We start from the raw sequence: 23,071 nt of genomic DNA on the forward strand, positions 1-23,071 counted from the left end.
ACCATACCACTACCACCTCCGTAGCTAAGATGTTAACAGAGAAACTTATACCAACCTGAGGAACACCTTCTACCATAGTTAGCGACAGAGGAGCCTGTTTCATTGGACCAGTAGCCCAGCAAGTGTGTGCCATTGGGTGATACTGCGATATTTTCACTGTGCCTACCACCAACAGTTCTTTGGATTAGTGGAAAGAACAAGTGGAATTGTGAAAACTCAGATAATTTATGGACATTTTGAAAAGTCCTTGGTCAAAATCTTTACCTATAGTTCTCTTAAATCAGAGGTCCACCCCTTTGGGGAAACAAAATTTCCTCTTTTAAAATTATAACAGGGAGACCTATGCATCTCTCCCCTGTAACACTAGATTCTTTAATTATAAAAAGGGGATTCTTATATATTGTCAATAACTTATTACAGCTGTTAATAAAAAATCACTCTGCTAAAACAATCTTTTTACGGTGACACAAAGAGAGGCCTTCCACGTCATGGGATCCAGCCTAGCGACTTTGTGTACTGGAAAAGACATCTCCACAAGAATTCATCACAATCTCGCTGGAAAGGTCCTTCCCAGGTACTTCTTGTGAATCCCTGTGTAGTCATGATCAAGAGAACCGACTCCTGAATTCATGTTTCCCAACTTAATAAGGCTAATCCACCTGACCTCAAGCTTCCTCTGACCAGGAAGAGGAGCCTTAAAATTAACTACTGCCCAGGAGTCCAGACCAGGCTGGTATAAACCTTAAATAATAAACTTTACTATGCATAATTCTTATACTTTACAATTGGCATAGCAATCTTGTTTTTAGGAATACTGATAATTCTGATGATTCTATGCCAAGCTGGTCAACTCCCTTGTGTGTTAGATTCCCAATTTTAAGTCGCTATTGTCTTTAGAAAGATAAGAATCTATAAGTATATATTTATTGTAACAGTTACCTTTACCTAGGCAAGGAAAGATAATCCCTTAATCAGAATTTCGCAGTTCCTCACATTTGCTGCAAATCTAACAAAATGTTGGCTATGCCATCCTAAACTTTGTACCACCCATGGTCCTATTGACCTACATGTACACCCTATTTCTTACTTTAGTTTCATTCCTAATTATGACGTCAAACATGCATATCATTAGCTATTGTGTTTATCTTACCCACTCTAACCAGCACTTACCACGTTTCTACTTTGCCCCTGTGCCACTGTTTGAATAATGTGACTCTTGATTGTGTCAGAAGCATTGTTGATGAACTAAAACAGTTTTCTGGCTCCAACAACTTAACTAAACACAGGCCAAGGTTTACCTGGTTGTTCTAATTTTTATACTGCCCCATGGCTCAATAATATCCAACGACAGATTATCCAAAATATTGATAACTTTATCTTTGTCTGTAGAGGAGAAGATCATTATGGCCCTTCAGTGCTTAAGGAGATGAGTCATGCAGGGACTATGTCCTTGAGAAATCTAGTCACTCCTTTATCTGGACATAGTTCTGAAGACGCCCAACACGGGGATAGTTACCCTAAACTTTTTTTTCAGAATCAACTGATCCATTTAGATGGAGACTCTTTTTGCCAAAATCCTCCAACTATCACCTGGAAGCCAAGAGGATACCAAAGGCTACTCTTTCCTTCCATGGTGGAGTGTTGCATTTCATAAACACAGAATTAGGAATTTCTCTATTATTTTAAGTAATATTGCTGGTGATGTTACAGCCTCCTTTAAGCACAGCAAAGGCTATTAATTCTTCAGCCAGTTATGTTAGATAATAGAATTGCTCTAGACTATACATTAGCAGAACAAAGAGGGAAATGCATGGCAATTATTATATCTTGTTGTGTATACATAAACACATTTCATGAAGTAGAGACCCATTTAGAAAGTGTTAGAAAAGAAGCTGTTTGGCTTCAACAAGTCCCTACAGAGGGACCAGGACTCAATCTGTTCAGTGACCTTTTTAGTTGGTTGCCATCATGAATAGGCTCATTATTTGGAAAAAACTTTGCAAATTGGCTTAATAATTCTACTTTGCCTTTTTTATTGTTATAATCTTTAAGTGTTATACCTGTTGCTTCTCTCAATTATGTAAATCTGTAAACCAAGCTCCAACTAACATATGCTTGCTTAACAGACTGAACTATGCACTTAATTAATGAATGTAAACCTCTTATTAAGTGGCCTGTTTCTATTTTCAAAGCTGAATACTATTCCACTGTATGTATACGCCACATTTTCTTTATTCATTCATATTTCGATAGACATTTGGATTGTTTCCATATCTTGGCTATTGTGAATAGTGCTGCAGAGAACATGGGGGCGCAGATATTTCTTTGATCCTGAACTGGGATTGCTGGATCATAAGGTGATTAAAAGTTATTTTTAATTTTTTGAGAAACCTCCATACTGTTTGCCGTGTATTCACTGTTACAGTCATTTACTCAAGAGACATCTAACACGGGCCTATCATGTGCAGACCCTTATGTAGGCATTGCAATGCCATGCACTGAGAAGAATACAAAAAAGCATATCTTTGCCGTGGAAGTAAACTTTATGAACGAACTGAAAAATCTGAAGAGAGGAATCTTTAAGTTGGTGATTTGAGCAGTACATTTGTCAGAAGAAAAGCATTTTTAGAACTAAAGAGATACGAGGAAAGGTAGGAAGGCAGAACTACACAGTCAGTATATCGGGGGTAGAATGACCACTCCATTTTAACTGAGGCCAAGAGTACATGTAGGGTAAGCTAAGAGCCAATTCAAAAAAACTTTCAGAGTAAATCCTTTCAAAGATTTAGTTGCTCTTTTTTTTAGAATTGGGTTTTAAGGTTATAAGAAGTTATTAAAGGACGTTAAATAGCAAAATGACATTATTAAGCCACTTGTGTTAAAAAAAAATTGAACTCAGAGGTGATGCAAATTGAATCAGTGGTAAATGTGAGTTGGGAAACAAAAGACTTCACATAACACAGACAATGTGAGATATAGAGTATGAGGAAATAGTTCAAAATGATCATATTTTTGGATCTTAAGAACTAAGAGAATGTCATTAAAAAACTGAGAAGATACTAACAATTTGGGGGAATTTTGATGAATTCACTACATTTTCTGTGAAGAATCAGGACGGAAGTCAATTCATTCTGATACCAACTCTCATTTGTACCAACAGGCACATGAAAATGTAAGTCTAGATTACTCCACCATCACCACCACCACTGTGCAGACTGTTCTCTTCATAAACAGACGAGATCTTACTTTCATCAGATCTCCGCTTACCTATCGTCTTCTCCAAAAAGCCTTCACTGCTCTCCTATGGCTAAATTGACACCTCTCCCTGTATTTCCAGGCGTTTTTACCCCATTGTAGAACTTAGCAAATTGAACTGAATTTGCCTCTGCGTTTACTTTACTATCTCTCCTCCCAGACTGTATGTTCCTTAAAGGAAGGAAGTGTTTTGTTTAAAGAGCCTTACAAAGTATTTATCACACCTAAAAATATATTAAATTATTATGATGCTGGTAGTTGTAGTGACAGCCTAGTAGTCATGGTGAGTTGGAGAGGACAGACTCAGCAAAATAAAGGGGAAAGTTACCTCAATAGGCGTGATTGTTGAAGTTATATGAGGTGAATGAGATCATTACAAAGGGTAGAGAGAGAGCAAATGGCAAGAAGATGTTAGGATCACACCTATGTTATATGAGACTATCATTATGGCCCAGTGCAGAATCTGTCCCTTCATCTTTCTTTGCCTGTCAATCTTACAAGCCCAATTTCTCTCCCTCATGTCCATCAGTTGGACGGTTGTCAGATCTATTTTAGATGCTCTATATTTGATATTATATTTGAGAGATAAAAAAAGACCTTAATATAGAAAGTGAACCAGTAACAACTATTATAAATGAAACAAACTAAATTACGTACTCACTAAATGCTGTTCCTAACAGATAGTAGGATTGGCAGGAGTTATGTATAAGTTATGTGCAGTTTGAAAATACATATTTAATAGACATTGTTTTTATAATAAAGATCATAAAAATATAAATTCTACAAAATGTTCTTTCTTCTGGGTACAAACTGAAGAATTAAAAGTATTTTAAGGGGACACAGCTTTGAAAAGGTGGTAAAACACTGACAAGATGGTAAACTCAGAAGGCCAGGGCCCTATATTTTCCTTATTTACCTTTTTATCTCAGAACCTAGAACACCAAGGTAATGTCACATAGTTATACGGGGTGAGAAGAGTTGAATAATTATTTTTGACTGAATAAAAGAGCATATTTTATATGCTCATTTAGTTGTATATGTTGCTCTTAATCTTATTCTTTAAATGTAATAGTTGTTTTTAATTATCTCTATGCTACCTTTTTGGCCAAAGAACTCACTTTTTATCTAATATAGGATAGAGATTCATAGTCATAAAATTCCAGGAATCACTAATATGCATCCTGGTTACATTTTGCCACAGTTCAGGCTAATTAAGGGGAAAAATGATGAGTTATAACTATGGAATAAACATTAGACAATAACAAGATTTAAAAACATGATAGAGAAAAGAGCAAGAAAGAGTAGTGTGCTCTCTGATATTCAATCCTCAGTTGTATAACTTTTGTAGAATTCACTCCCTAACTGCATTTAATCTAATGAGTCCCTATGCTATTCCCAATCCCCTTGCATATAAAAGAAGGTCCATAATTTCTCAACAAGGAAACAAAACAAATCCCACAAGGAAAGTCTTCTTTGTGTCTCGAAGGAGATGAAGACCTTATGGATTTACTAAAAGTTTTTGGTTACACGGGGAATTTTTTCATTAACAGATGCAGATTGCAGAAGTAATTTATTTTCCATTTCAACTTCTAAAGAGATTTTATCTTAAAGGAATTAAATTCAGATTGTAAAAAAAAAAATTGAATTTTAATGTTTAAATGAATGTGAGAACTACTTTCGTTTTCTACTTCCTAATGGGAATCTCTTTTGAAATTATTATTTTCTGTCTCGAATTCTCCCTCCATTTCCATCTCTTTTGCTCTTTTAAAATGAATGTCAACTGAGATGAGGTTAATACTAAGGAGGCGATTACTAGACAATGCTTCCTGTGTTCAGGAAGCTTCAGTCTGGAGTACTCCCATGGTGAGTATGATTTCAAGGTCTCTCAATTTGAAGGCCCGATATATATATTTTGTCAGTACACCAAACGTATAAAGACTCTCAGTTACTTGGATCGTGAGAGACTAGCGAACTAAAGTGAATATCAACTTATTTTTTATAGAGAAATATATCTGCCATGCTACAGGACTTTGGGCTAAATTTGATGCTAATAACATGAATCAGATAAATAAAATGACCTGCCTGGTTCACATGGTTAATAAATAGTCCAGCTAGACTTTGAGTTTCAATCATTCAGAACACCTTTTGTGATATAAAATACCCATTTCCCGCCCTTTCTGGTTCTTGGACCCCTTTTCCCAGTTCTTTATTCTCATTAATTTGTAAAGGTTCTCTTTTAAAAATGAGATTAGAATGTTAAGTTTTAGAATGAATATGCATTAAGGGCATGTATTAATCTGAAACACAGTAGTAAAGTACTGTTACACAAAAATACCACTTACAATGAGAACTGTACATTAGTGCTGCAGTACAGTTTTATGTGTACTGATGTCTCTTGGGCATTGAACTCATTTTAGGTTTTACAGCGTAATATTTATACCTGAAATGTTTGAGGAAATGTATAATAGCTGTGCATTTTATTTCATGGCATACTGCTTGTCTATTCTTTGATTTTTATTTTTAGCAAAAACAAATCTTTAATAATAATTTATTTAACAAAATAGAGAATCCTCTTAGAAACTTAATTTCCAAGCATGCACTGTTAGAAAAATGCCAAGCACTGTGTGTGTGTGTGTGTGTGTGTGTGTGTGAGTGTGTGACAGAAAGAGAGAGTCACAGACAATTCAAACTCATGATTAAAGTAAGTCTTAAATTGTACAATATTGATTTAATATAAACATTTATTAAATATATCAGTGAATTAGGACACATTTACTATCAACCAAAATTGCAAGAACATGTAGAATTATATAAGTATAATGATTTAGGAAAACTATGTATCATTTCAGGAAAAATGTCCAGAATGAACTGTCACTGAGTTATACATATTATTAGTATGTGAATGGGACCCAAGTTAGGCAGAGTTCCAGTCCTAGGTACAGGCTTCTTACTTCTGCCTTCCTTTCCTCTCCTAATTCCTCTAAAAGCCCCTTGTTCCTTTTCCCTCTGCTGTTTTCATGCGACAAAAGTGAATCTGACTGCACCTCTAAGTTTTCCAGTCATTCACCTCAACTGCTGAGCATTACAACTCTGTGCTCAGGAAGCCTCTGACCTCAGCTAAGTGTTCCTTCTAACCCTCGCTCAGCTTCAGCACCTACTATGAATTATTTTAAACCTTCCCCTCTCCCCTGAGTTTCCACCTTTATTACCATTACTAGCAGATGACAATTATCTCTTAATTTGATGGAGAAAAAGAATCTAGAGGTTCTGAAGGTGGTAAGAATGATGTCCTCCTCCTGTCCAAAGATAATCCAGCCTCCGGGCTGTGACTTCCCCTTCCTCCAGGGGATGCTGGTCAATTCTCCCCTCACTCTCTAGGCTCAGCTTGGCCTTCTCTGCAGGCTTCTTCCTCTCGGCTTATAAACGTTCTCAATTATAGTCACTCAAAAAACCCTTCATATACCTCTGCTCCTTGTTCATCTTTTAAGATCTGCTCAAAAGGAAAAAAAAAAAAATCCCCAGTGTCTTTCTTTCTCCTTTAGCCTTATTTTATTTTATTGTTGTAATTTTTAAATAGACTTTTTTTTTAGAGCAGTTTAGGTTTACAGCAAAGTTGAATGGAAAGTACAGCTCACCTGTGAACCCAGACACCCACTCCCATACAAATGCAGAGCCTCCTCCACTATCAACATGCCACACTAGCGCGGTGTATTTGTTACAGCAGATGAGTCAAGATTGACACATCATTATCACCCCAGATTTACAGTAGATGAGTCAAGATTGACACATCATTATCATCCTACTAATTATGTGTTGTAATTCTATGGTTTTTGATAAGTATATGATGATGTGAATCGACCATTGAAGTATCATACGAAGTAACTTCATTGTCCTAAAAATCACCTGTGTTCTACCTATCTATTTCTGCCTCTTCCCAAATGCTGGCAACTACTGATATTTTTCCTGTCTCTATAGCTTGCCTTTTCTAGATTGCTATATATTTGTAATTATACAGTATACAACTTTTTCAGATTAGCTTCTTTCACTTAGTAGTATTTAAGTTTCCTCTATGTCTTTTAATGATATGATAGCTCATTTATTTGTAGTGCTGAATAATATTCCATTGTCTAGACGTATTGTAGTTTATCCATTCACCCATTGAAGGCCATCTGGGTTTCTTCCAAGTTTTGACAATTATAAATGAAATTGCTACAAGCATCCATGTGCAGATTCTTGTGTGGTTATAAGTGTTTAACTTCTTTAGGTAAATGCCAGGGAGCACAATTGATGGATCATGTGGTAAGAGTCGTTCAGTTTTGCATGAAACCACCAAATTGTATTCTAACGTGACTATACCATTTTGTATTCCGACCAGCAGTGAATGAGAGTTCTTGTTGCCCTGCATCCTTGTCAGCATTTGGTGTTGTCTGTTTTGAATTTTAGCCATTCAAATAGACGAGTGTCTTCTTGTTTTAATTTGAAATTCCCTGATATATGTTTAGTATCTTTTCATATGCTTATTTTCCAACTGGTGAGGTGTCTGTTCAGATCATCCTCACCCTCCCCCCCTTTTTTAAAAATTAAGTTGTTCTTTTTCTTATTAAGATTTATTTTTTTTTGTATATTTTGAATAACAGTCTTTAATCAGATATATCTTTTGCAAATATCTTCTCTCAATCTGTGGCTCATCTTCTCATTCTCTTGACAAAGAAGTTTTTAATATTAATGAGGTCTAATACATCAACTTTTTTTTTTACAGATTGTGCCTTTTATGTTTTATATGAAAAATCATCTACAAACCCAAGGTCATGTAGATTTTCTCCTATATTATCTTCGAGGAGATTTAGTTTGCATTATCTTTTAAATTTTTTTCCTATTTTTAAGACTAATATATGACCTTTGTAGAAAATATAAAATACTATAAAGTATAAAAATAATTCTCAGTATTTTTAAACTCATGTAAAGCTGTAGATTTTAAAAATGCACATACATATATGTGTGTATGTATGTATGTACATTAATATGTGCATATACATACTTTCACATTCATATATAATATACATTTTGAAAACTAAGATTATATTTTACATGTTTATGATTTGTTTTCTCATATGTATAGTATATACACATTTTTTCATGAAAATATTTTCTGGAACATAATTTGTGATGTCTACACTGTATCTAATTGTATCATGCTGTTCAATCAATTGCCTATTGAGCACTTATGTTTCTCGTTTTTAACAATTAAAACAGTACTGAGATGAACACCTACATGTATTGTAATTTTTTTATTTAAAAATGTTTTAAGGTTCTAGAACATAGCCCAACCTAACATCACCATCTCTTTCATACATTTTAGACTTAATTATTACAATTAAGAAATAAAAGAAGAAACAGTCAATGTATTTGCCTGCAAGTTAATTACATTTCACTTATTTTGCAACTGCACCCTAAAAAACCTAGGAGATATTGGGAGGAAAAGTGATAAAATTTTCAGCTATCAAATAATATTAAATTAAAAATGCCTTCCTTTATTTTTTCCCCCTGATAACATACTTCCCATGAAATGAAATGATTACTATATCCTAAGACTCATTGAAAATTGAAGAAACTTCCACAATAGGAAAAGAAGGCTGGTTAAAATAGAAGTCCTATGTAGGTAGATATTAAAATGTCTATTAATAAACAAAAATCGTCAGTTGATTTGAAGTGAATTTCATGAGCACACAGTTGTGCTTTGTGATTCTGGCCATTGGAAGTCCTACACAAATAAAGTGCCAAGACCCCAGTCTGGGTGGCACACTTACAGTGCTTTTATGGTGACATTCTACCAAGTCCCCCACGTCTGGTAAGTGACTCTCTGTGTGCATCTCTGGTTTTCTCCTTGGTAGAGAGTCCTGATGTTCAACTGCTGTGTCAAAGGAAATAATGTGCTTAGATTTTTAAAAATGCAACTGTCATCCAAATAAATTATGGTTTATTCCTACCTCCAGTGTACAAGAATGGCTTTGGTTATAATCTCAGCCAGCACTGGATGCAATTATTTTTCAGATCTTTGCCAATTCGATAGAAGAAAGTGATATCTCAGTGTTGTTTTAACTTACATTTTTTGTTAGTACTAGGATTGAATGTTTTTCATATATTTGTTAGTTATTTGTATTTTCATCTTAAACGATTGCCTATTCTTAAGAGTTGCCTATTTATATGCTGAGAGCATTGATCTCTTTCTTACTGATTTGTAAGACTTTTTAAGAATGTTTATTGTTGGCTCATGTTTAGCAATATTCTTCTAAGTTTAAACCTGTTTGGTTATTATTTTTTAATATTAGACATTTTAAATGCCTATACGTAAGATAAACGTAAGTTGTAAATATAGTAATGAAATAAAACCCTTGAAACTAAAATTGATATAAAGAACTAAAATCTTAATAAATACTAATAAATGTTGCATTCTTTTACCCTCTCTTATCCCTTTGCTTTGTCCAGAGGTGGTCACCACTACACAAAATTTTGTGTTTAAAATATCCTTATATTTTTAATAATTTTATGTTTCATGTGTTTAAGTCACAGAAATCTATTGCTTAAGTTTTCTTTTTCGCTTTATAAAATTACAAAGGTAGCAAATTAATTAAGAACAGAGACTTTAGGGTCAGACAGCCTGGTTTCGAATTTGAGGGTGTACCTTCTTAGTTTTGTAATCATGCATGTTAGTGCAGCTCTCTGTTCCGCCCTTTTCTCACTTGTTAAAGGAAGATAATAACGGTACCTACCACATATATAAGTTGTGAGAAGTAAATAAATTAATGTGATGCCTGACATATAATAAGGGCTATGTAAGCATTTGTTAACATACTCATCATCATCACTATCATTATTTTATAATACCTTCTGCACTTACTTTTTCAATCAGTATTGTTTTGAAGATTCACACATCTTGTTGTATGTAGCTGTAGCTCTTTAATTTTTACTGCTGATAATATTCCAGTGTATAAATATGCCACAATCTATGAGACTATCTCCTGCTGGTGAGCATCTGTTATATTTATAGATATTTTTACTATTAGGGAAGATGCATTCTTTTTGTTGTTGTTCCTCAATTGCTTAAGCACCTTCCCATCTCAGGACATTTGCACCAGCCAACTCTTCTTTGTAAAATATTCTTCTCCAGATGGCTACCCAGTTTAAATCCTCACCATCTTCAAATTTTCACTCAAATAACACGTAGTGAAACTTCCCCAACCACGTAATTTAAAGATTTATTCCCAGAATTTCCTATGCTCTTCTCCGATTTATTTTTTTCATTTTAACCGTCTTCTATTATATAATTGATTTATTTTATTCATGGTAAACTTCATCCAGGTAGAGATTTTAGTTTATATTACTTCTTGGTATATTTCTAGTGCTGGAACACTGTAAGGAATGGTAATAAATATTTGTGATATGAGTGAATAGATGGATTCATTGCTTTCACTGTCTTCTGGTTTACTGTTGTTAGAGGTCCTTGTCGGTTAGTCCTTCCTTTCAAGGTGATTTGTCTTGTCTCTTTATCCAGTTAGATTATTTTCTTTCTTTCTTTTTTTCTTTCCCAGTATCATATTGTGTCTGGGAATGGGTTTCCTTTTATTTGTCCTACTTCGTATATGTTGTGCTTCCTGTATCCCTGCATGATTTGTCCCTCTCTCTTTTGATTTTGGACCTCTTATTTGTTACCTTCCTCTCATTAACTTTGCCTAGCCTAACTATCTGTGTCTACAGATTCATACCTTCATCGGTCTTAGAAAATACTCAACATTCATCTCTTCAAATTATTTATATTCTGTTCTCTATTTTTCCTTCTAGGACTCCAATTAGACATTTATGACACCTGCTTGTTCTATGTTCTACAATCTTTAGCCTTTTGCATTTTCTAGCGACTCTGTGCTGCATTATGAGTAATTTCCTCAGATCCTTCTTCAAATCTGTGTCAGCTGAATTGAGTTTATTGTTATTGTAGTAATTATATTTCTAAAAGCTCTCTTTTAAATTTTTGCATAGTCTCTTTTTGTTTGCTTCTTTCTATGACTGTCTGCTAGTTCTTTATTATCTCACATATCATTATTTGTAATTACATATCTACAGTTCAAATATCTAAAATCTGTGAAGGTCTATGTCTTTTTTTCATTGTTTCTGATGACTCTCTAAAGGTTCTCCTTTTTCTCCTCATTGTGAATTTAATGATCTTTGATCATAAAATTATATTTGGTTTATATTAGGCTTTGGAAAACCTAGGAGCTGAAATCGAGGATGCTAATGATGCTTTCCTTCGATGAGTATTTACGTTTGTTAGTTTCAAAACAAAAAACAAAAATCCGTGAGTATTACCACTCTAGAACTGTTCCTCTCTCCTTCTAATTTTCCAGGTTTAATTTGGGAGAAACAGATTTATGTCCCTGACTTAGTTGCTGGCCTGATTGAATAATACCATTCCATACTCTCATGTGCGTATATTCACAGATTACTCCTCCCATCTCAGTGACTTATTTTTTAAAGTTTGTCTTCTTTTCTCCCTCCTTTTTTCCTGTTTGCCTTTCTTTTTGTTATCCTTGGGGGTTCCCCATATATCCTGTTTGCATAACCAATCAATACATGTTATATTTTATGCAGAATTTAGTTATTTTGTAGTAATGGGGCCTACCGCAATATCTAGTTCACTATACAGCAGGAGGTGAAAGTTAACACCTTTTATTTGTTATTATTATATTTACAGAAGTTTTCATGACTGGGTTAAAAAAACATTTTTTTTTAATGGTTTCTTCTGCCTTCATCCTGATATTAGATAAATATTCACATATATATTCTTTGGTTCTTTTATAATTAAAAATTTTATATTTAATTCTTTAATATACATGGAATTTATTTTGGTATGTGGTTAATGTAAATATCTAGCTGTATTTTTTTCATAAATAACAAATACATTGCTTTACTAATATTTATTAAAAATTGACCATTTCCCTGTTGATTGAAATGTTACCTTTATTGTGTTTTAAATATTCACATGCACAAGAGAATTTCCAGGCTTTCTGTTTTTCCATTGATAGGATTATTATTCCAATACATTTAAAATGAGTAAGCTATGCATAATTTTCTACTTCCTCCCTCTCTTTTATTCCTTTATTAATTGCAATTAGGTTTCTGCTTCTACCACGTTCATAAACTTCTCTTGCTAAGTTTGCACATTCCCAGTACAAAGCTCATAATCTGGTGCTGGCTTCACCTGACCTCTCCACAGTGATGAACATTGCTGACCTCTTTCTTTCCTGATGTATTTAATTATCTTTCCTGACATCGTGAAATCTCAACTTTTAGTAAAGTTAATAAGGGCCTACATATTCCCTCGTCCAGAGATGGTTTTATCTTATTTTATTTATTTTTTTCCTAGCAACAATTACTTTATTTATTACTTTATTTATTTATTTACTTACTTACTTATTTACAGTAAGGCATATATACATTTACATGATGTGTTCACCTCCCATAGTTAGATTTCTTTCTGTCGCCACATATTCAATCCCCTTTACCCTGTCTACCTCCCTCTTTCCCTCTCCCTCTTCCTCTCTGGTAACCATTAGTCTATTGTCCATGTCCATGAGTCTCTGTCTGTTTGTCCTGTTCATTTGTTGCTTTTAGGTTTATATCCCACATATAAGTGATATCATGTGATTTTCAACTTTTTCTGTCTGGCTTATTTCACTTAGCATGTTGTTGCAAATAGCGTATTTCGTCTCTTCTTATGACTAATATTCCATTGTATATATGTACCACAGTTTCTTTAGCCAATCATCTACCATAGGACATTTTGGTTGCTACCATGTCCTGGCCACTGTGAATAATGCTGCTATGAACATCGGTGTGCAAATATCTTTTTGGATATGGGTTTTCAAGTCTTTGGGGTAAATATCCAGTAGAGGGATTGCTGGATCATATGGTAGATCAATTCTTAGTTTTTTGAGGAACCTCCATAGTGTTCCCCCATAATTTTTCATAGTGGCTGTACCAATTTGAAGGCCCACAGAGATGGTTTTAGAATCATAAAAATGTTAGGAATGAAATGTTTCAAATCACCAGTTATCCAAACAACAGTATTACAATCACTTGAAAAGAATCTTAAAAATGCGTATTCCTGAGCCCTGCTCACACATAAATTCTGATTAAGTCTGAGATAAAACCAGGAGATAATTTTAAATGTTACTTGAATGATTTTGACATATATTCAAATTGTGAATCATTAATCAGTTCAACCCTACTAGTGCATAAATCAATAAACTGACACAGTTGTCACAAGATTTTTCAAATGAATAAAACACTTGACTTTATCCAGCCAAACCTCTTATTTTGCAAATTATTAATCTGAGATGAAAATTAAATAACACTGCTATAAAGTGGCAAATCTTGAATCCTAAGTAAATGGATAACGATCTTCACAAAAATCCTTTTAAGTAGATACCATTATTTTTCTTATTTTAGAGGTGAGGAACTGATATCTTGAGACAGTAAATTTTTCAGAGTGACATAGCAGATGACGGAGCTGAAATTCAATCCCATGTAGTCTAACACCAGGAACAGTGAGCTTGCTCTACTTTGCTTCTGCCCAACTCCTACCTTCCTCCCCTGCCTCCCGAATACACACAACCATCTAGACAAAAATAAATAAGTCTTTGATTCCCGTCACTGGGCTTTAAGGGAGGATGGGAAAGAAAGCGGTGTGAAAGAAAATCACAAAAATCATTCCAGGAGAGAGAAGTGGCAATTCTCTGAGTGGCTCTTTCTCTTTTAAAATACTTCTTGTTTATGACTCAACATTTAAATCCTTACAACAAGCAATTATTCCACCAATACTTACTGAGCCTTTGCTGAGTGTCTGATACTGCACTGGAGGTATAATAGAGAATGATACACATGGTGCCTTTCCTCACAGAGAAAACAAATAATCAGGCAATTATAAAAGCAGGTGGTGAAAATTACTCTCATTACTCATGTCAGAACCCTGGCTGCTACACTCTGAGAAATACATTAAAAAAAAAAAGAGTATCTAAACTTTGCATGATGGGTTGAATGGGAGTTTTCCTTCAGCTGACATCTGAAGCATTAACAGAAAACAAATAGGGTTAGAAACAGGTAATAAGAGTGTGCTAGAAAAAAAAAGTAAGTAGAACATAACCATGGAGAAAGCCTCACTGTTCAATAAGCAAAATGTATTTTCAAGGAAAGATAGGCAAAAGAAAGCAAGAGAAACACCTATATACTCTATACATTCTCAAGTTATTCTCTTACCATTTTTGAAAATCCAAGGTGGATAAATATATGTCTTATACAACATAATACCTTGTACTGAACTAAAATTTTTCCTGCATATGAGTTTCTTAAAGTTTTTTTTTTTAAAAAAATAATTCAATAAATACAATCAGAGTATACATTAAAGGAGTAAAGAAATTTCAGTACAATGGGATCTGTACCACAATAGGGTAGGCACAGAGTGCTGTGAGCACACATCTGAAGGTCATCTTCCCTTGTCTTTCTGTCCTGGAAAGACTTCCAGAGGTTCTGGACAACTTACTCCTGAAGGAGAGATAAGTTGAGCAAGGCAAAGGAAGACGGTACATCAGGGTGTTCCAGGCTGGAAGAAGAGCTTGTGAGAAAGTCTGCAAAGGAATAAGAACTTATTAAATTGGGGAAGTTTTGTATTACTTTAGTAGAGTGCTGGGAAGAAGGCATGGAGGAGGGGGTGGTAGTGACAGAAGATCAGGGTAGAAAAGTGAACAAGGTCAAAATATTAAGATTCTTGTTCAGCATACTGTGGAGCTTTGGTTTTATCTTGAAGGCAATTTCAGCGAACAGAGTAAACCAAGGTAAATGCGATTTTACTGGAAGCATCGACAGAGCATTTTGGTTGCAGTGTGGAGGATGGATTTTAAGGGGGATTTTAAGAGAGAGAGAGGCCAGTTAGGAGGCTGGTGTCCAGATGAGAAGTGATGGTGCCAGGAGGAGAACAAGAATCTTCAGCACATGATAAATTGTGTGTGAGGACAAGTAAAGAGAGAGGAATCACAGAAGACAGCAGTTTGAAGTTTTAGCAGTTAGAGGATGGTGCCATTCACGATAACAGAGATCACAGGAAGAGACGAGAATTTGCTAGGCTTGGAGATATTGCTCTGATAGGTTAATTTTCACATGTTAAGTTTAAGTGCCTGTGGAGTATTCAAATAAAGATATTAGACAGTTAAATATAGGTCTGAAGTTGAAACGTGAACTCTAGTATCTAAGGTTTCTATGAAAGATATTTTTCTATAACCAGAACAGTTTTATCTGCTATGAACTAGTAAACCTACTTTAAAAAGGTGTGAATGTTTCTTCTAAATTGTTCTTACAATTAAATACTGGGAAGGAAGAAAGAGAGGAAGGAAGAACAAGAAGGAAGAAGGAAGTGAAGAGAGTAAATTTCACAACTATAAGGCCCCCAATACTATGCTACAAACTGACATTTGCATTAACTTCTTCCCAATAACCCTATTAAGTAATGTAATGCTTTTTTTCCAGGGCAACCTTAACCTCCTTGTTCCTGAAGCTGTAGATTAGTGAATTGAGCATAAGCACGACAATGGTAGAGAACACAACAGACACTTTACTCTTGTCCATGGACAAAACAGGAAAAGGACGAAGTTACGTGAATGTCTCTGACCCAAAGAAAATAGAAACAACCATTATGTGTGAGCTACAAGTGCTGAACACTTTGGATCTTCTACCAGTGGAATGAATGCGTGGGATGCTGAAGAGAATGAAAGTGTAAGAGACAATGCTGATGAGGCTGAAGACACCAACACCAAAGCCCATAACAATAGCTATCAGTTCATTTATGTGATGCTGGTGCAGGAGAGTTCCAGGAGGTGGAAGATCTCACACATGTAGTGGATGATAGTGTTGGCATCACAGAACATCAATCTCAGCATGCATACTGTGTGGGCCCAGGCACCAAGATATGCCCCCACAGATACAATCACAGCCAGCAGAGAATAGACCTGAAGGGACATGGTGACAGTGTGCAGCAAGGGCTTGCAAAGCCCATCACTGTCAACATATAGAACTCTGCACTGACACAGAAGCAGTAGACAAATGGGACTACATCAAACTAAAATGCTTTTGCACTGCAAAGGAGACCATCGACAAAACAAAAATGTGACCTAAATGGGAGAATATATTTTCAAATGATATATCCAATAAGGAGTTAATATCCAAAATATATGAAGAACTCATACAGCTCAACATCAAAAATGAAACAAAACGAACTCTAATGAAACAATGGGCAGAAGACTTAAATAGACATTTCTCCAAAGAGGACATATAGATAGCCAACAGAAATAATGATATATGTTCAACGTCATTAATCATCAGAGAAATGCAAATCAAAACCACAATGAGATATCACTCACTTCACACCTGTCAGAATGGCTATTATCAATAAATCAACAAACAACAAATGTTGACAAGAATGTGGAGAAAAAAATGTGCACTGTTGGTGGGATTGTAAATTGGTGCAGCCATTATGAAAAACAGTATGATGGTTCCTCAAAAAATTAAAAATAGAACTACCATACAACCCAGCAATTCTACTTCTGGGTATTTATCCAAAGAAATCCAAAATACTAATTTGAAAAGATATATGCACCCCTATGTTTATTTCATCATTATTTATAATAGCCAATATATGGAAGCAACTTAAGTGTTCATTGATAGATGAATGGATAAAGAAGATATGGTACGTATATACAATGGAATATTACTCAGCCATAAAAAAAAAATGAGACCTTGCCATTTGTAACAACATGAATAAACCTAGAGGGCATTATGCTAAGTGAAATAGTTAGATAGAGAGACAAAATACCATATGAACTCTCTTACATGTGAAAGCAATCAGTCAATCAACCAAACTCATAGATACAAAGAACAAATTGGTAGTTGCCAGAAGCAGGAGGTGGGGAATGGAGGGTGGGGGATGGGAGAAATGGGCAAAGGAGGTCAAAAGGTAAAAAACGAAAAAAATAAGATAGATGAAAAACTAAACAAAAACCCCTCAAAATTTAAAAACAAACCCCAAGCAACCAAAGCAGATATCACCAAATTTATGCACAAAGTCCTTAATTAAAAAAAAGTTTTTCTGAATATATGGAGACTGTACTAAAAATATTAACCAAAATACATTTTATTCAATTAATTCATTCATTCATATAATATTCAAAACCTTTATTTAAGTATAAGGCCATGGGGATAGGAAGAAGAAAACAAATTAACTAGTTCACAAGGACCTAGCTGTCCAGTCCGTTGGCTCTGTTATGGAGATATAGTCAATCCCCACCAATTCTGTATTTGCAACTTACCCTGTTCACTAAAATGTATCTGTAACTCCAAATTAATACTTATGGTGCTTTCCTAGTTTTTTTGCAGCAATGCAGAGCAGTGAAAAAATTGAGTTGCCTGATGTGCATGTTCTCAGCTGAGGTCAAACAATCTGAGGTGGAACCCTCTGCTGTCTTGTTTCTGTTCTCACACTGCAAACAATTGTCCTTTTTGTTGTCTATTTAGTGCTACACTTTTCCCATTTTTATGCTTTTCTTGGTAGTTTTGATGTATGCCCCAAGAGTGCTGAAGTGCTCGTTGGTGTTCCTAAGTGCAATAAGGTGGTGTTGTGCCTTCTGGAGAATTTAACTGTGTCAGGTAAGCTTTGTTAAGGCGTGAGTTATAGCGTTGTTGTGTATGAGTTCAATGTTAATGGACCAACAGTATCTATTGAACAAGGTGTCTCTATACAGAAATACACATAAGGTTACATATCTATCAGTTGGCAAACATGTTATGACTGCAGGCTCACAGGAACTTAACTCTGTATTTCTAGTAGGAGCAGTGGTTCAGCATTTCAGTGTTCATGGTGACTTTTAGAATATAACATCCACAAATAATCAACTGTATGTATAATATTCTGTGGGACAGAGCATTATTCAAGGATGGCTTTGTAAGGACAGAATAATTAAGTTAACGTGAAAAATTGGGAGTTCAAATGGGGGTAAGGTATAGACAACAGGGTGTGCAATGAGGAAGGGAACGGCATTCCAGGAAGGAACAACAACCTAATGCTTGAAACCAGAGTTCTGTCAAATAATGTTAATCTGTTCACATTTCCTAACTCCATCCAAAGGTCAAGGGTAGTAAGCTCTTGTCTTTGGCCTTTATCTTACGTAATTGTCCCTTTCTAGTTTGTGTTTTATGTTTCTGTTATTTTTGTCGTTCCTAGCAATAACTGCCAAATTGTTCATTTTCACCATTAAAAAAAAATCAAATAATTTGTTTCGAGTCCATGGCAAGTTCTTAATATTGTGACTTATTTATAGAAAGCAAAAGTCACGGTGACTGCAGTATGTGTGCAAACATGCAAGGAAACAGTGGCCAACTACTTATTCATTCTGCCCTTGAAAAAGCTGACTTCCATCTTCAAAATCAGGTCTATCCTGATCTCCAGAATAATGCTTATCCAAGCAAGTGAGATATAAAATGCTCTTACCCTATATTCTGGGACTCAACACAAAGTTACTTACTGCTAAGTCACCTCTGAACCTGAATTAAAATTATGACTTGATTCCGACTCAATTATTATAATTTATGATATTTATGGAGATTGGAGCACAGTCTTTTCTCTATGCCTAAATATATCAATGTTTCTATATTCCTAAATTATTATCATAACACAATTGTCAAAAATAATTTCTAAGAAGGTTATTTAAGGAAAGATTTTATCAAGAATTAGAAAAGTTTGGGAACACAAAATTATATAATACGAGATGAAAACTATACCCTCTTTATAATAGCATAAACCTAAGCAAAATGATGTATGTATAGCATTCTCCAGAACTGTACGATAAGGTTGTATATTGGCTTTTCTCCTCCCACAACTTGCGGAAATTCTTCACTGGTTTGGTAAAGAGAATTATCTTTTCCCCAGACTGGTCTGGATAACTTTGTATGTGTTACTTTGCCTCCGCTGCTTTCTTCTGTGTGAGGTTTTCTGTGCTAAGAAGACTGTTCCATATACTTGGGCATTTATACCAATTCTTGCTTTTGAGTTAGTTTAATGTTCAATTTAAGAAATATAATAAAAGTTTAGTAGACTTAATTTACTGTGAGTTTATTGTAAATACATACTTAGAAGTATATAAAACATATACTTTAAGTAATTTTTATATGAACCGCATATAACCAACATGCAGATGTGTAATTAGAACACTGACAGAAACCCAGAGCCTTCTGTGTGCCCCATTCATCCATTCTTCACCCTGACTCTATTGTAATCACTTCCTGGCTTTTTTTTTTGTAACTTTGTCACCAACTCAGGGCCTCATTGTCCAGCCCACAGAAGGTTAAAGAGAATGCGGAAAAGAAACACGCTGGCCCTAGAATGGTGTCCATCATGTCTAGAACCCAGTCAAATGTTGCAGCTCACTGCAAGAAAGACTGGGGCGTATGTGTTCTGGAAAAAGATGAACGGCTGGCAATCTCTGCCACACCACACTAATCATATCTGTCTGTGCCTATCAAATATCATTGATGTAAAGTAAATAAGATGTCAAATTTGGAAACTTAGTGTTGACCCTGGGACTTAGTAAGCACCAATAACAATAATGAGCACTGCAGTACAGGCTGCCTTTGTTTCCATTCATTATATAAGCCAGTATAAAATATGTGTTTACAGATTCTAAATTAGTCAATAGAGATGTCAAATGTGAAATGTGAAAGATATAGGACATCATTTATTTATTTATTTTGGAGCCCCAGAATCAGACGCACAAAAAATGGAAGGTTATACTGTTCTCATGGATCAAAATAATTAAAATTGTTAAGGTGTCCGTACTACTTAAAGCGATCTACAGATTCAGTGCTATTCCTATTATAATACCAATGGTATTTTTCACAGAACTAAAACAAATAATCCAAAAAATTTAATTTAAGTCAGAGTTATATGTGATGAGAAGCCATAAAAGAATTATTTTGATTGATTTATAGATTTGACATACATTAAGTGTTGTATAAACTTTTAGCCTTTTCAGAAGTCTATGGCTGTGCTACCTTGAACAAGTCTGATCCCGTCTGATCTCAAAAGCTAAGCAGGGTCAGGCTTGGTTAGTACTTGGATGGGAGACCATCTAAGAAGACCAGGTGCTGTAAGCAAAAAAAAAAAAAAAATAAGAGATTGTAAACTGACAAGGTCCTTGCAATCTGTGAGGTCAACCAAGGGTTGCCTCACCTAAAAAATAAAAAAATATAAAAAAAAGTCTGTTGGAGAATGTTTACATTTCAGAGACCACAAGGTATAATGAGCAAAGTTCACAGGCAAGGTGAACCAGAGATATTTAAAATTTAAGTTTAAATCTGCACAAACTCACCTTTCTATCACAATAAATTGCAGTTTCTCTCTTCAATGTTTACCAAAAAGGAGTAAAAATGTTACTAAAGTATTCATTTGTTAAATACTATATTGTTATTTAATATCTTGGGAATGCAAACTTCCACCTAGAAAATTTTTAGCTACAAGTTACAGAAGGCTCAATTAAAAACCCATTTGTAATGGGAGCTTATTTTTCTCACTTGGCAATAAGTGTAGAGATAGAGTATCCCAGGTTTGGTTCAACAACACAACACCCTCATCAAGCACTCAGTCTCTTCGGTTTCCCTGTCTTCAGTTTGTTGGCCTTAATCCTCAGGCTTTTTACTTCCTGGTCACAAAAAGGTTGTCACAGCTCTCAGAATCACTTCTAAACACAAACACACCCCAAAACAAAAAAAGCAAGCATCAAAGCAAAAGAACTCCCTTCATATGTACTTTATATCATGAAATAAATCGTCTCCAGAAGCCAACGGATGATTTCCCTTTATGTCTCTTCACTTGCATGTCTATGCCATGAGGCCAACCTAACTGCGAGGAGTACTGACAAAAATGAGAACCTCCAGTTTTCAGCCTCTATCAAAAAAGAAAGTTCTGGCATTAAGAAATTGGAAGGAGGAATATCAGGTAGAACAGCAGCACAACCTGCCACAAACAAAAAGCTTATGAGAGATATCTGTAATAGGAGATTGTGTTTTTTCAACTTGAATATAGAATATACTTTTTTAAAGTGAATTTTTTTTCTTAGAAGCTTTATATTGACTCAATTGTATTGAGAAATCCAACACATTTTATAGATACATATATATTTGCGTGTGAAAATAAACATACATAAGTATCTACTCCTTATATGTGGTAAGGGAGAGGGAAGAGCATCATTCTATAGTAAGAACCATCTCTTATCAGTAAAAAAGCATCAGACCCTTTGAAAGTCTTCAAATTGCTCAAAATAAGGAGTGCCTCCAAACACAAAACAAATGATTTGTACTACAACGATTATGGGGCTTTTTTTCTTTTTCTTTTTCTTTTTGGCATGACGACTCTTAAAAGAAAGAGATGAAACAGACAACTAGGTACTGATTTTCTGATGAATCAAAATTAAGATTACACCTTCTGAAATTTTAAGTTTCTTTAAAATTTTTTCTTAGCTCTATATCTGTAGTTCAGAATCTTCCCACTATATTGTATAATATTTGAAACTGCTAGAATAATTAAATTAGGTAAGAAAAGGGAAATTCATGATGTAACATTTTGAAAAAAAAATCCAAAGTAAAGAGAAAATTATTAATTATAGGAACTGAGGTTAGAAATTCCCCCAAGGAAACTCCACAACTGATTATGCTATTAAAAAAGAAACACTAGGCTCTCTTCATGGACATTCCTGTAGCAACCAAAACTCCACATCTCAAAGAAAGTTTGACTATAAGGCTTAAAATGGATGTTGTAATTAAAAGCTGGCTAGCCCAACTGTGTTTTTCTCTTAGAATCTGAGTAAAGGTCAAGAAGCAATCCAAGACTTATGTGACCAGTCCATTCAATTCCCACTCCTCTGCTCAAAAACAAGTGACCATGATGAAAGTTGTTCTTTCTTTTCCGCAAATCTTGCCACAATTTGAAATTTCCGAACATGTTAAAAGTATAGAAATCCCGAGTGTAAAGTAATAAACAATTGAATTTCTGCAGACCAGAACTCAGAAATGTGTCCTAGCAAACTATCCTATCAATGACCCATTTATAAGAAAAATGTGTTGCCTCTTAAATTTGCTGGTTCATAAACTGTCTACACAGTCTAGAACATAACTCATGGTAAAGGAGTGAAGGAACACCATTTCTTTAAGAGAAAGCCTATTTAAAACTTGAACTGCCCTAAAATAAGAATTTTCTTCTGTATCAAAACTATAACAGTGTAAAAAAAATTAATCTGTGTTAACTCTCCCTATGAATTAAAGAATAGAGTTAAGTAGGTCCCTGTCATTGAATGGAATTCTTCTGAATTGAAAATGAATGTCTCAGCAATAGTCTACGTAAACAGCTCTTTCCGATGGGGACTTTTTCTTAGACAAGATTTGAACTAATTTAAAAGAAAAAAATGTTCTAAGTTATATATCAAAAAGTCTGTAAGAATATTTTTTAAAAATCAAATTAAGATCTTTGACATATATAATTTTTAAAGTGCAAAACATATTATTAATTTCAATATGATAAGAGAAAAATTTGGTAATTATTTTACACTCTCACTTTCCCTTATCTCAATGTAAGAAGAATTTGATTTTTTTTCAGATTTATTGAGATATAGTTGACATTCAAGAATATTAGGATAAGTGGCTATTTTATCTAATGTGTAAACACCAAAAC

The 23,071-nt window shown here is 34.6% G+C and overlaps 1 pseudogene; it reads left to right on the forward strand.

The window, feature by feature from the left end:
• Positions 1-20,383: 20,383 nt before the first annotated feature.
• On the forward strand, positions 20,384-20,502 carry LOC120589137 (uncharacterized; annotated as a pseudogene).
• The last annotated feature ends 2,569 nt before the right edge of the window (positions 20,503-23,071 follow it).

This window comes from Pteropus medius, unplaced genomic scaffold, assembly GCF_902729225.1.
Source record: "Pteropus medius unplaced genomic scaffold, Ma_sr-lr_union100, whole genome shotgun sequence".
Lineage (NCBI taxonomy): Eukaryota > Metazoa > Chordata > Mammalia > Chiroptera > Pteropodidae > Pteropus > Pteropus medius.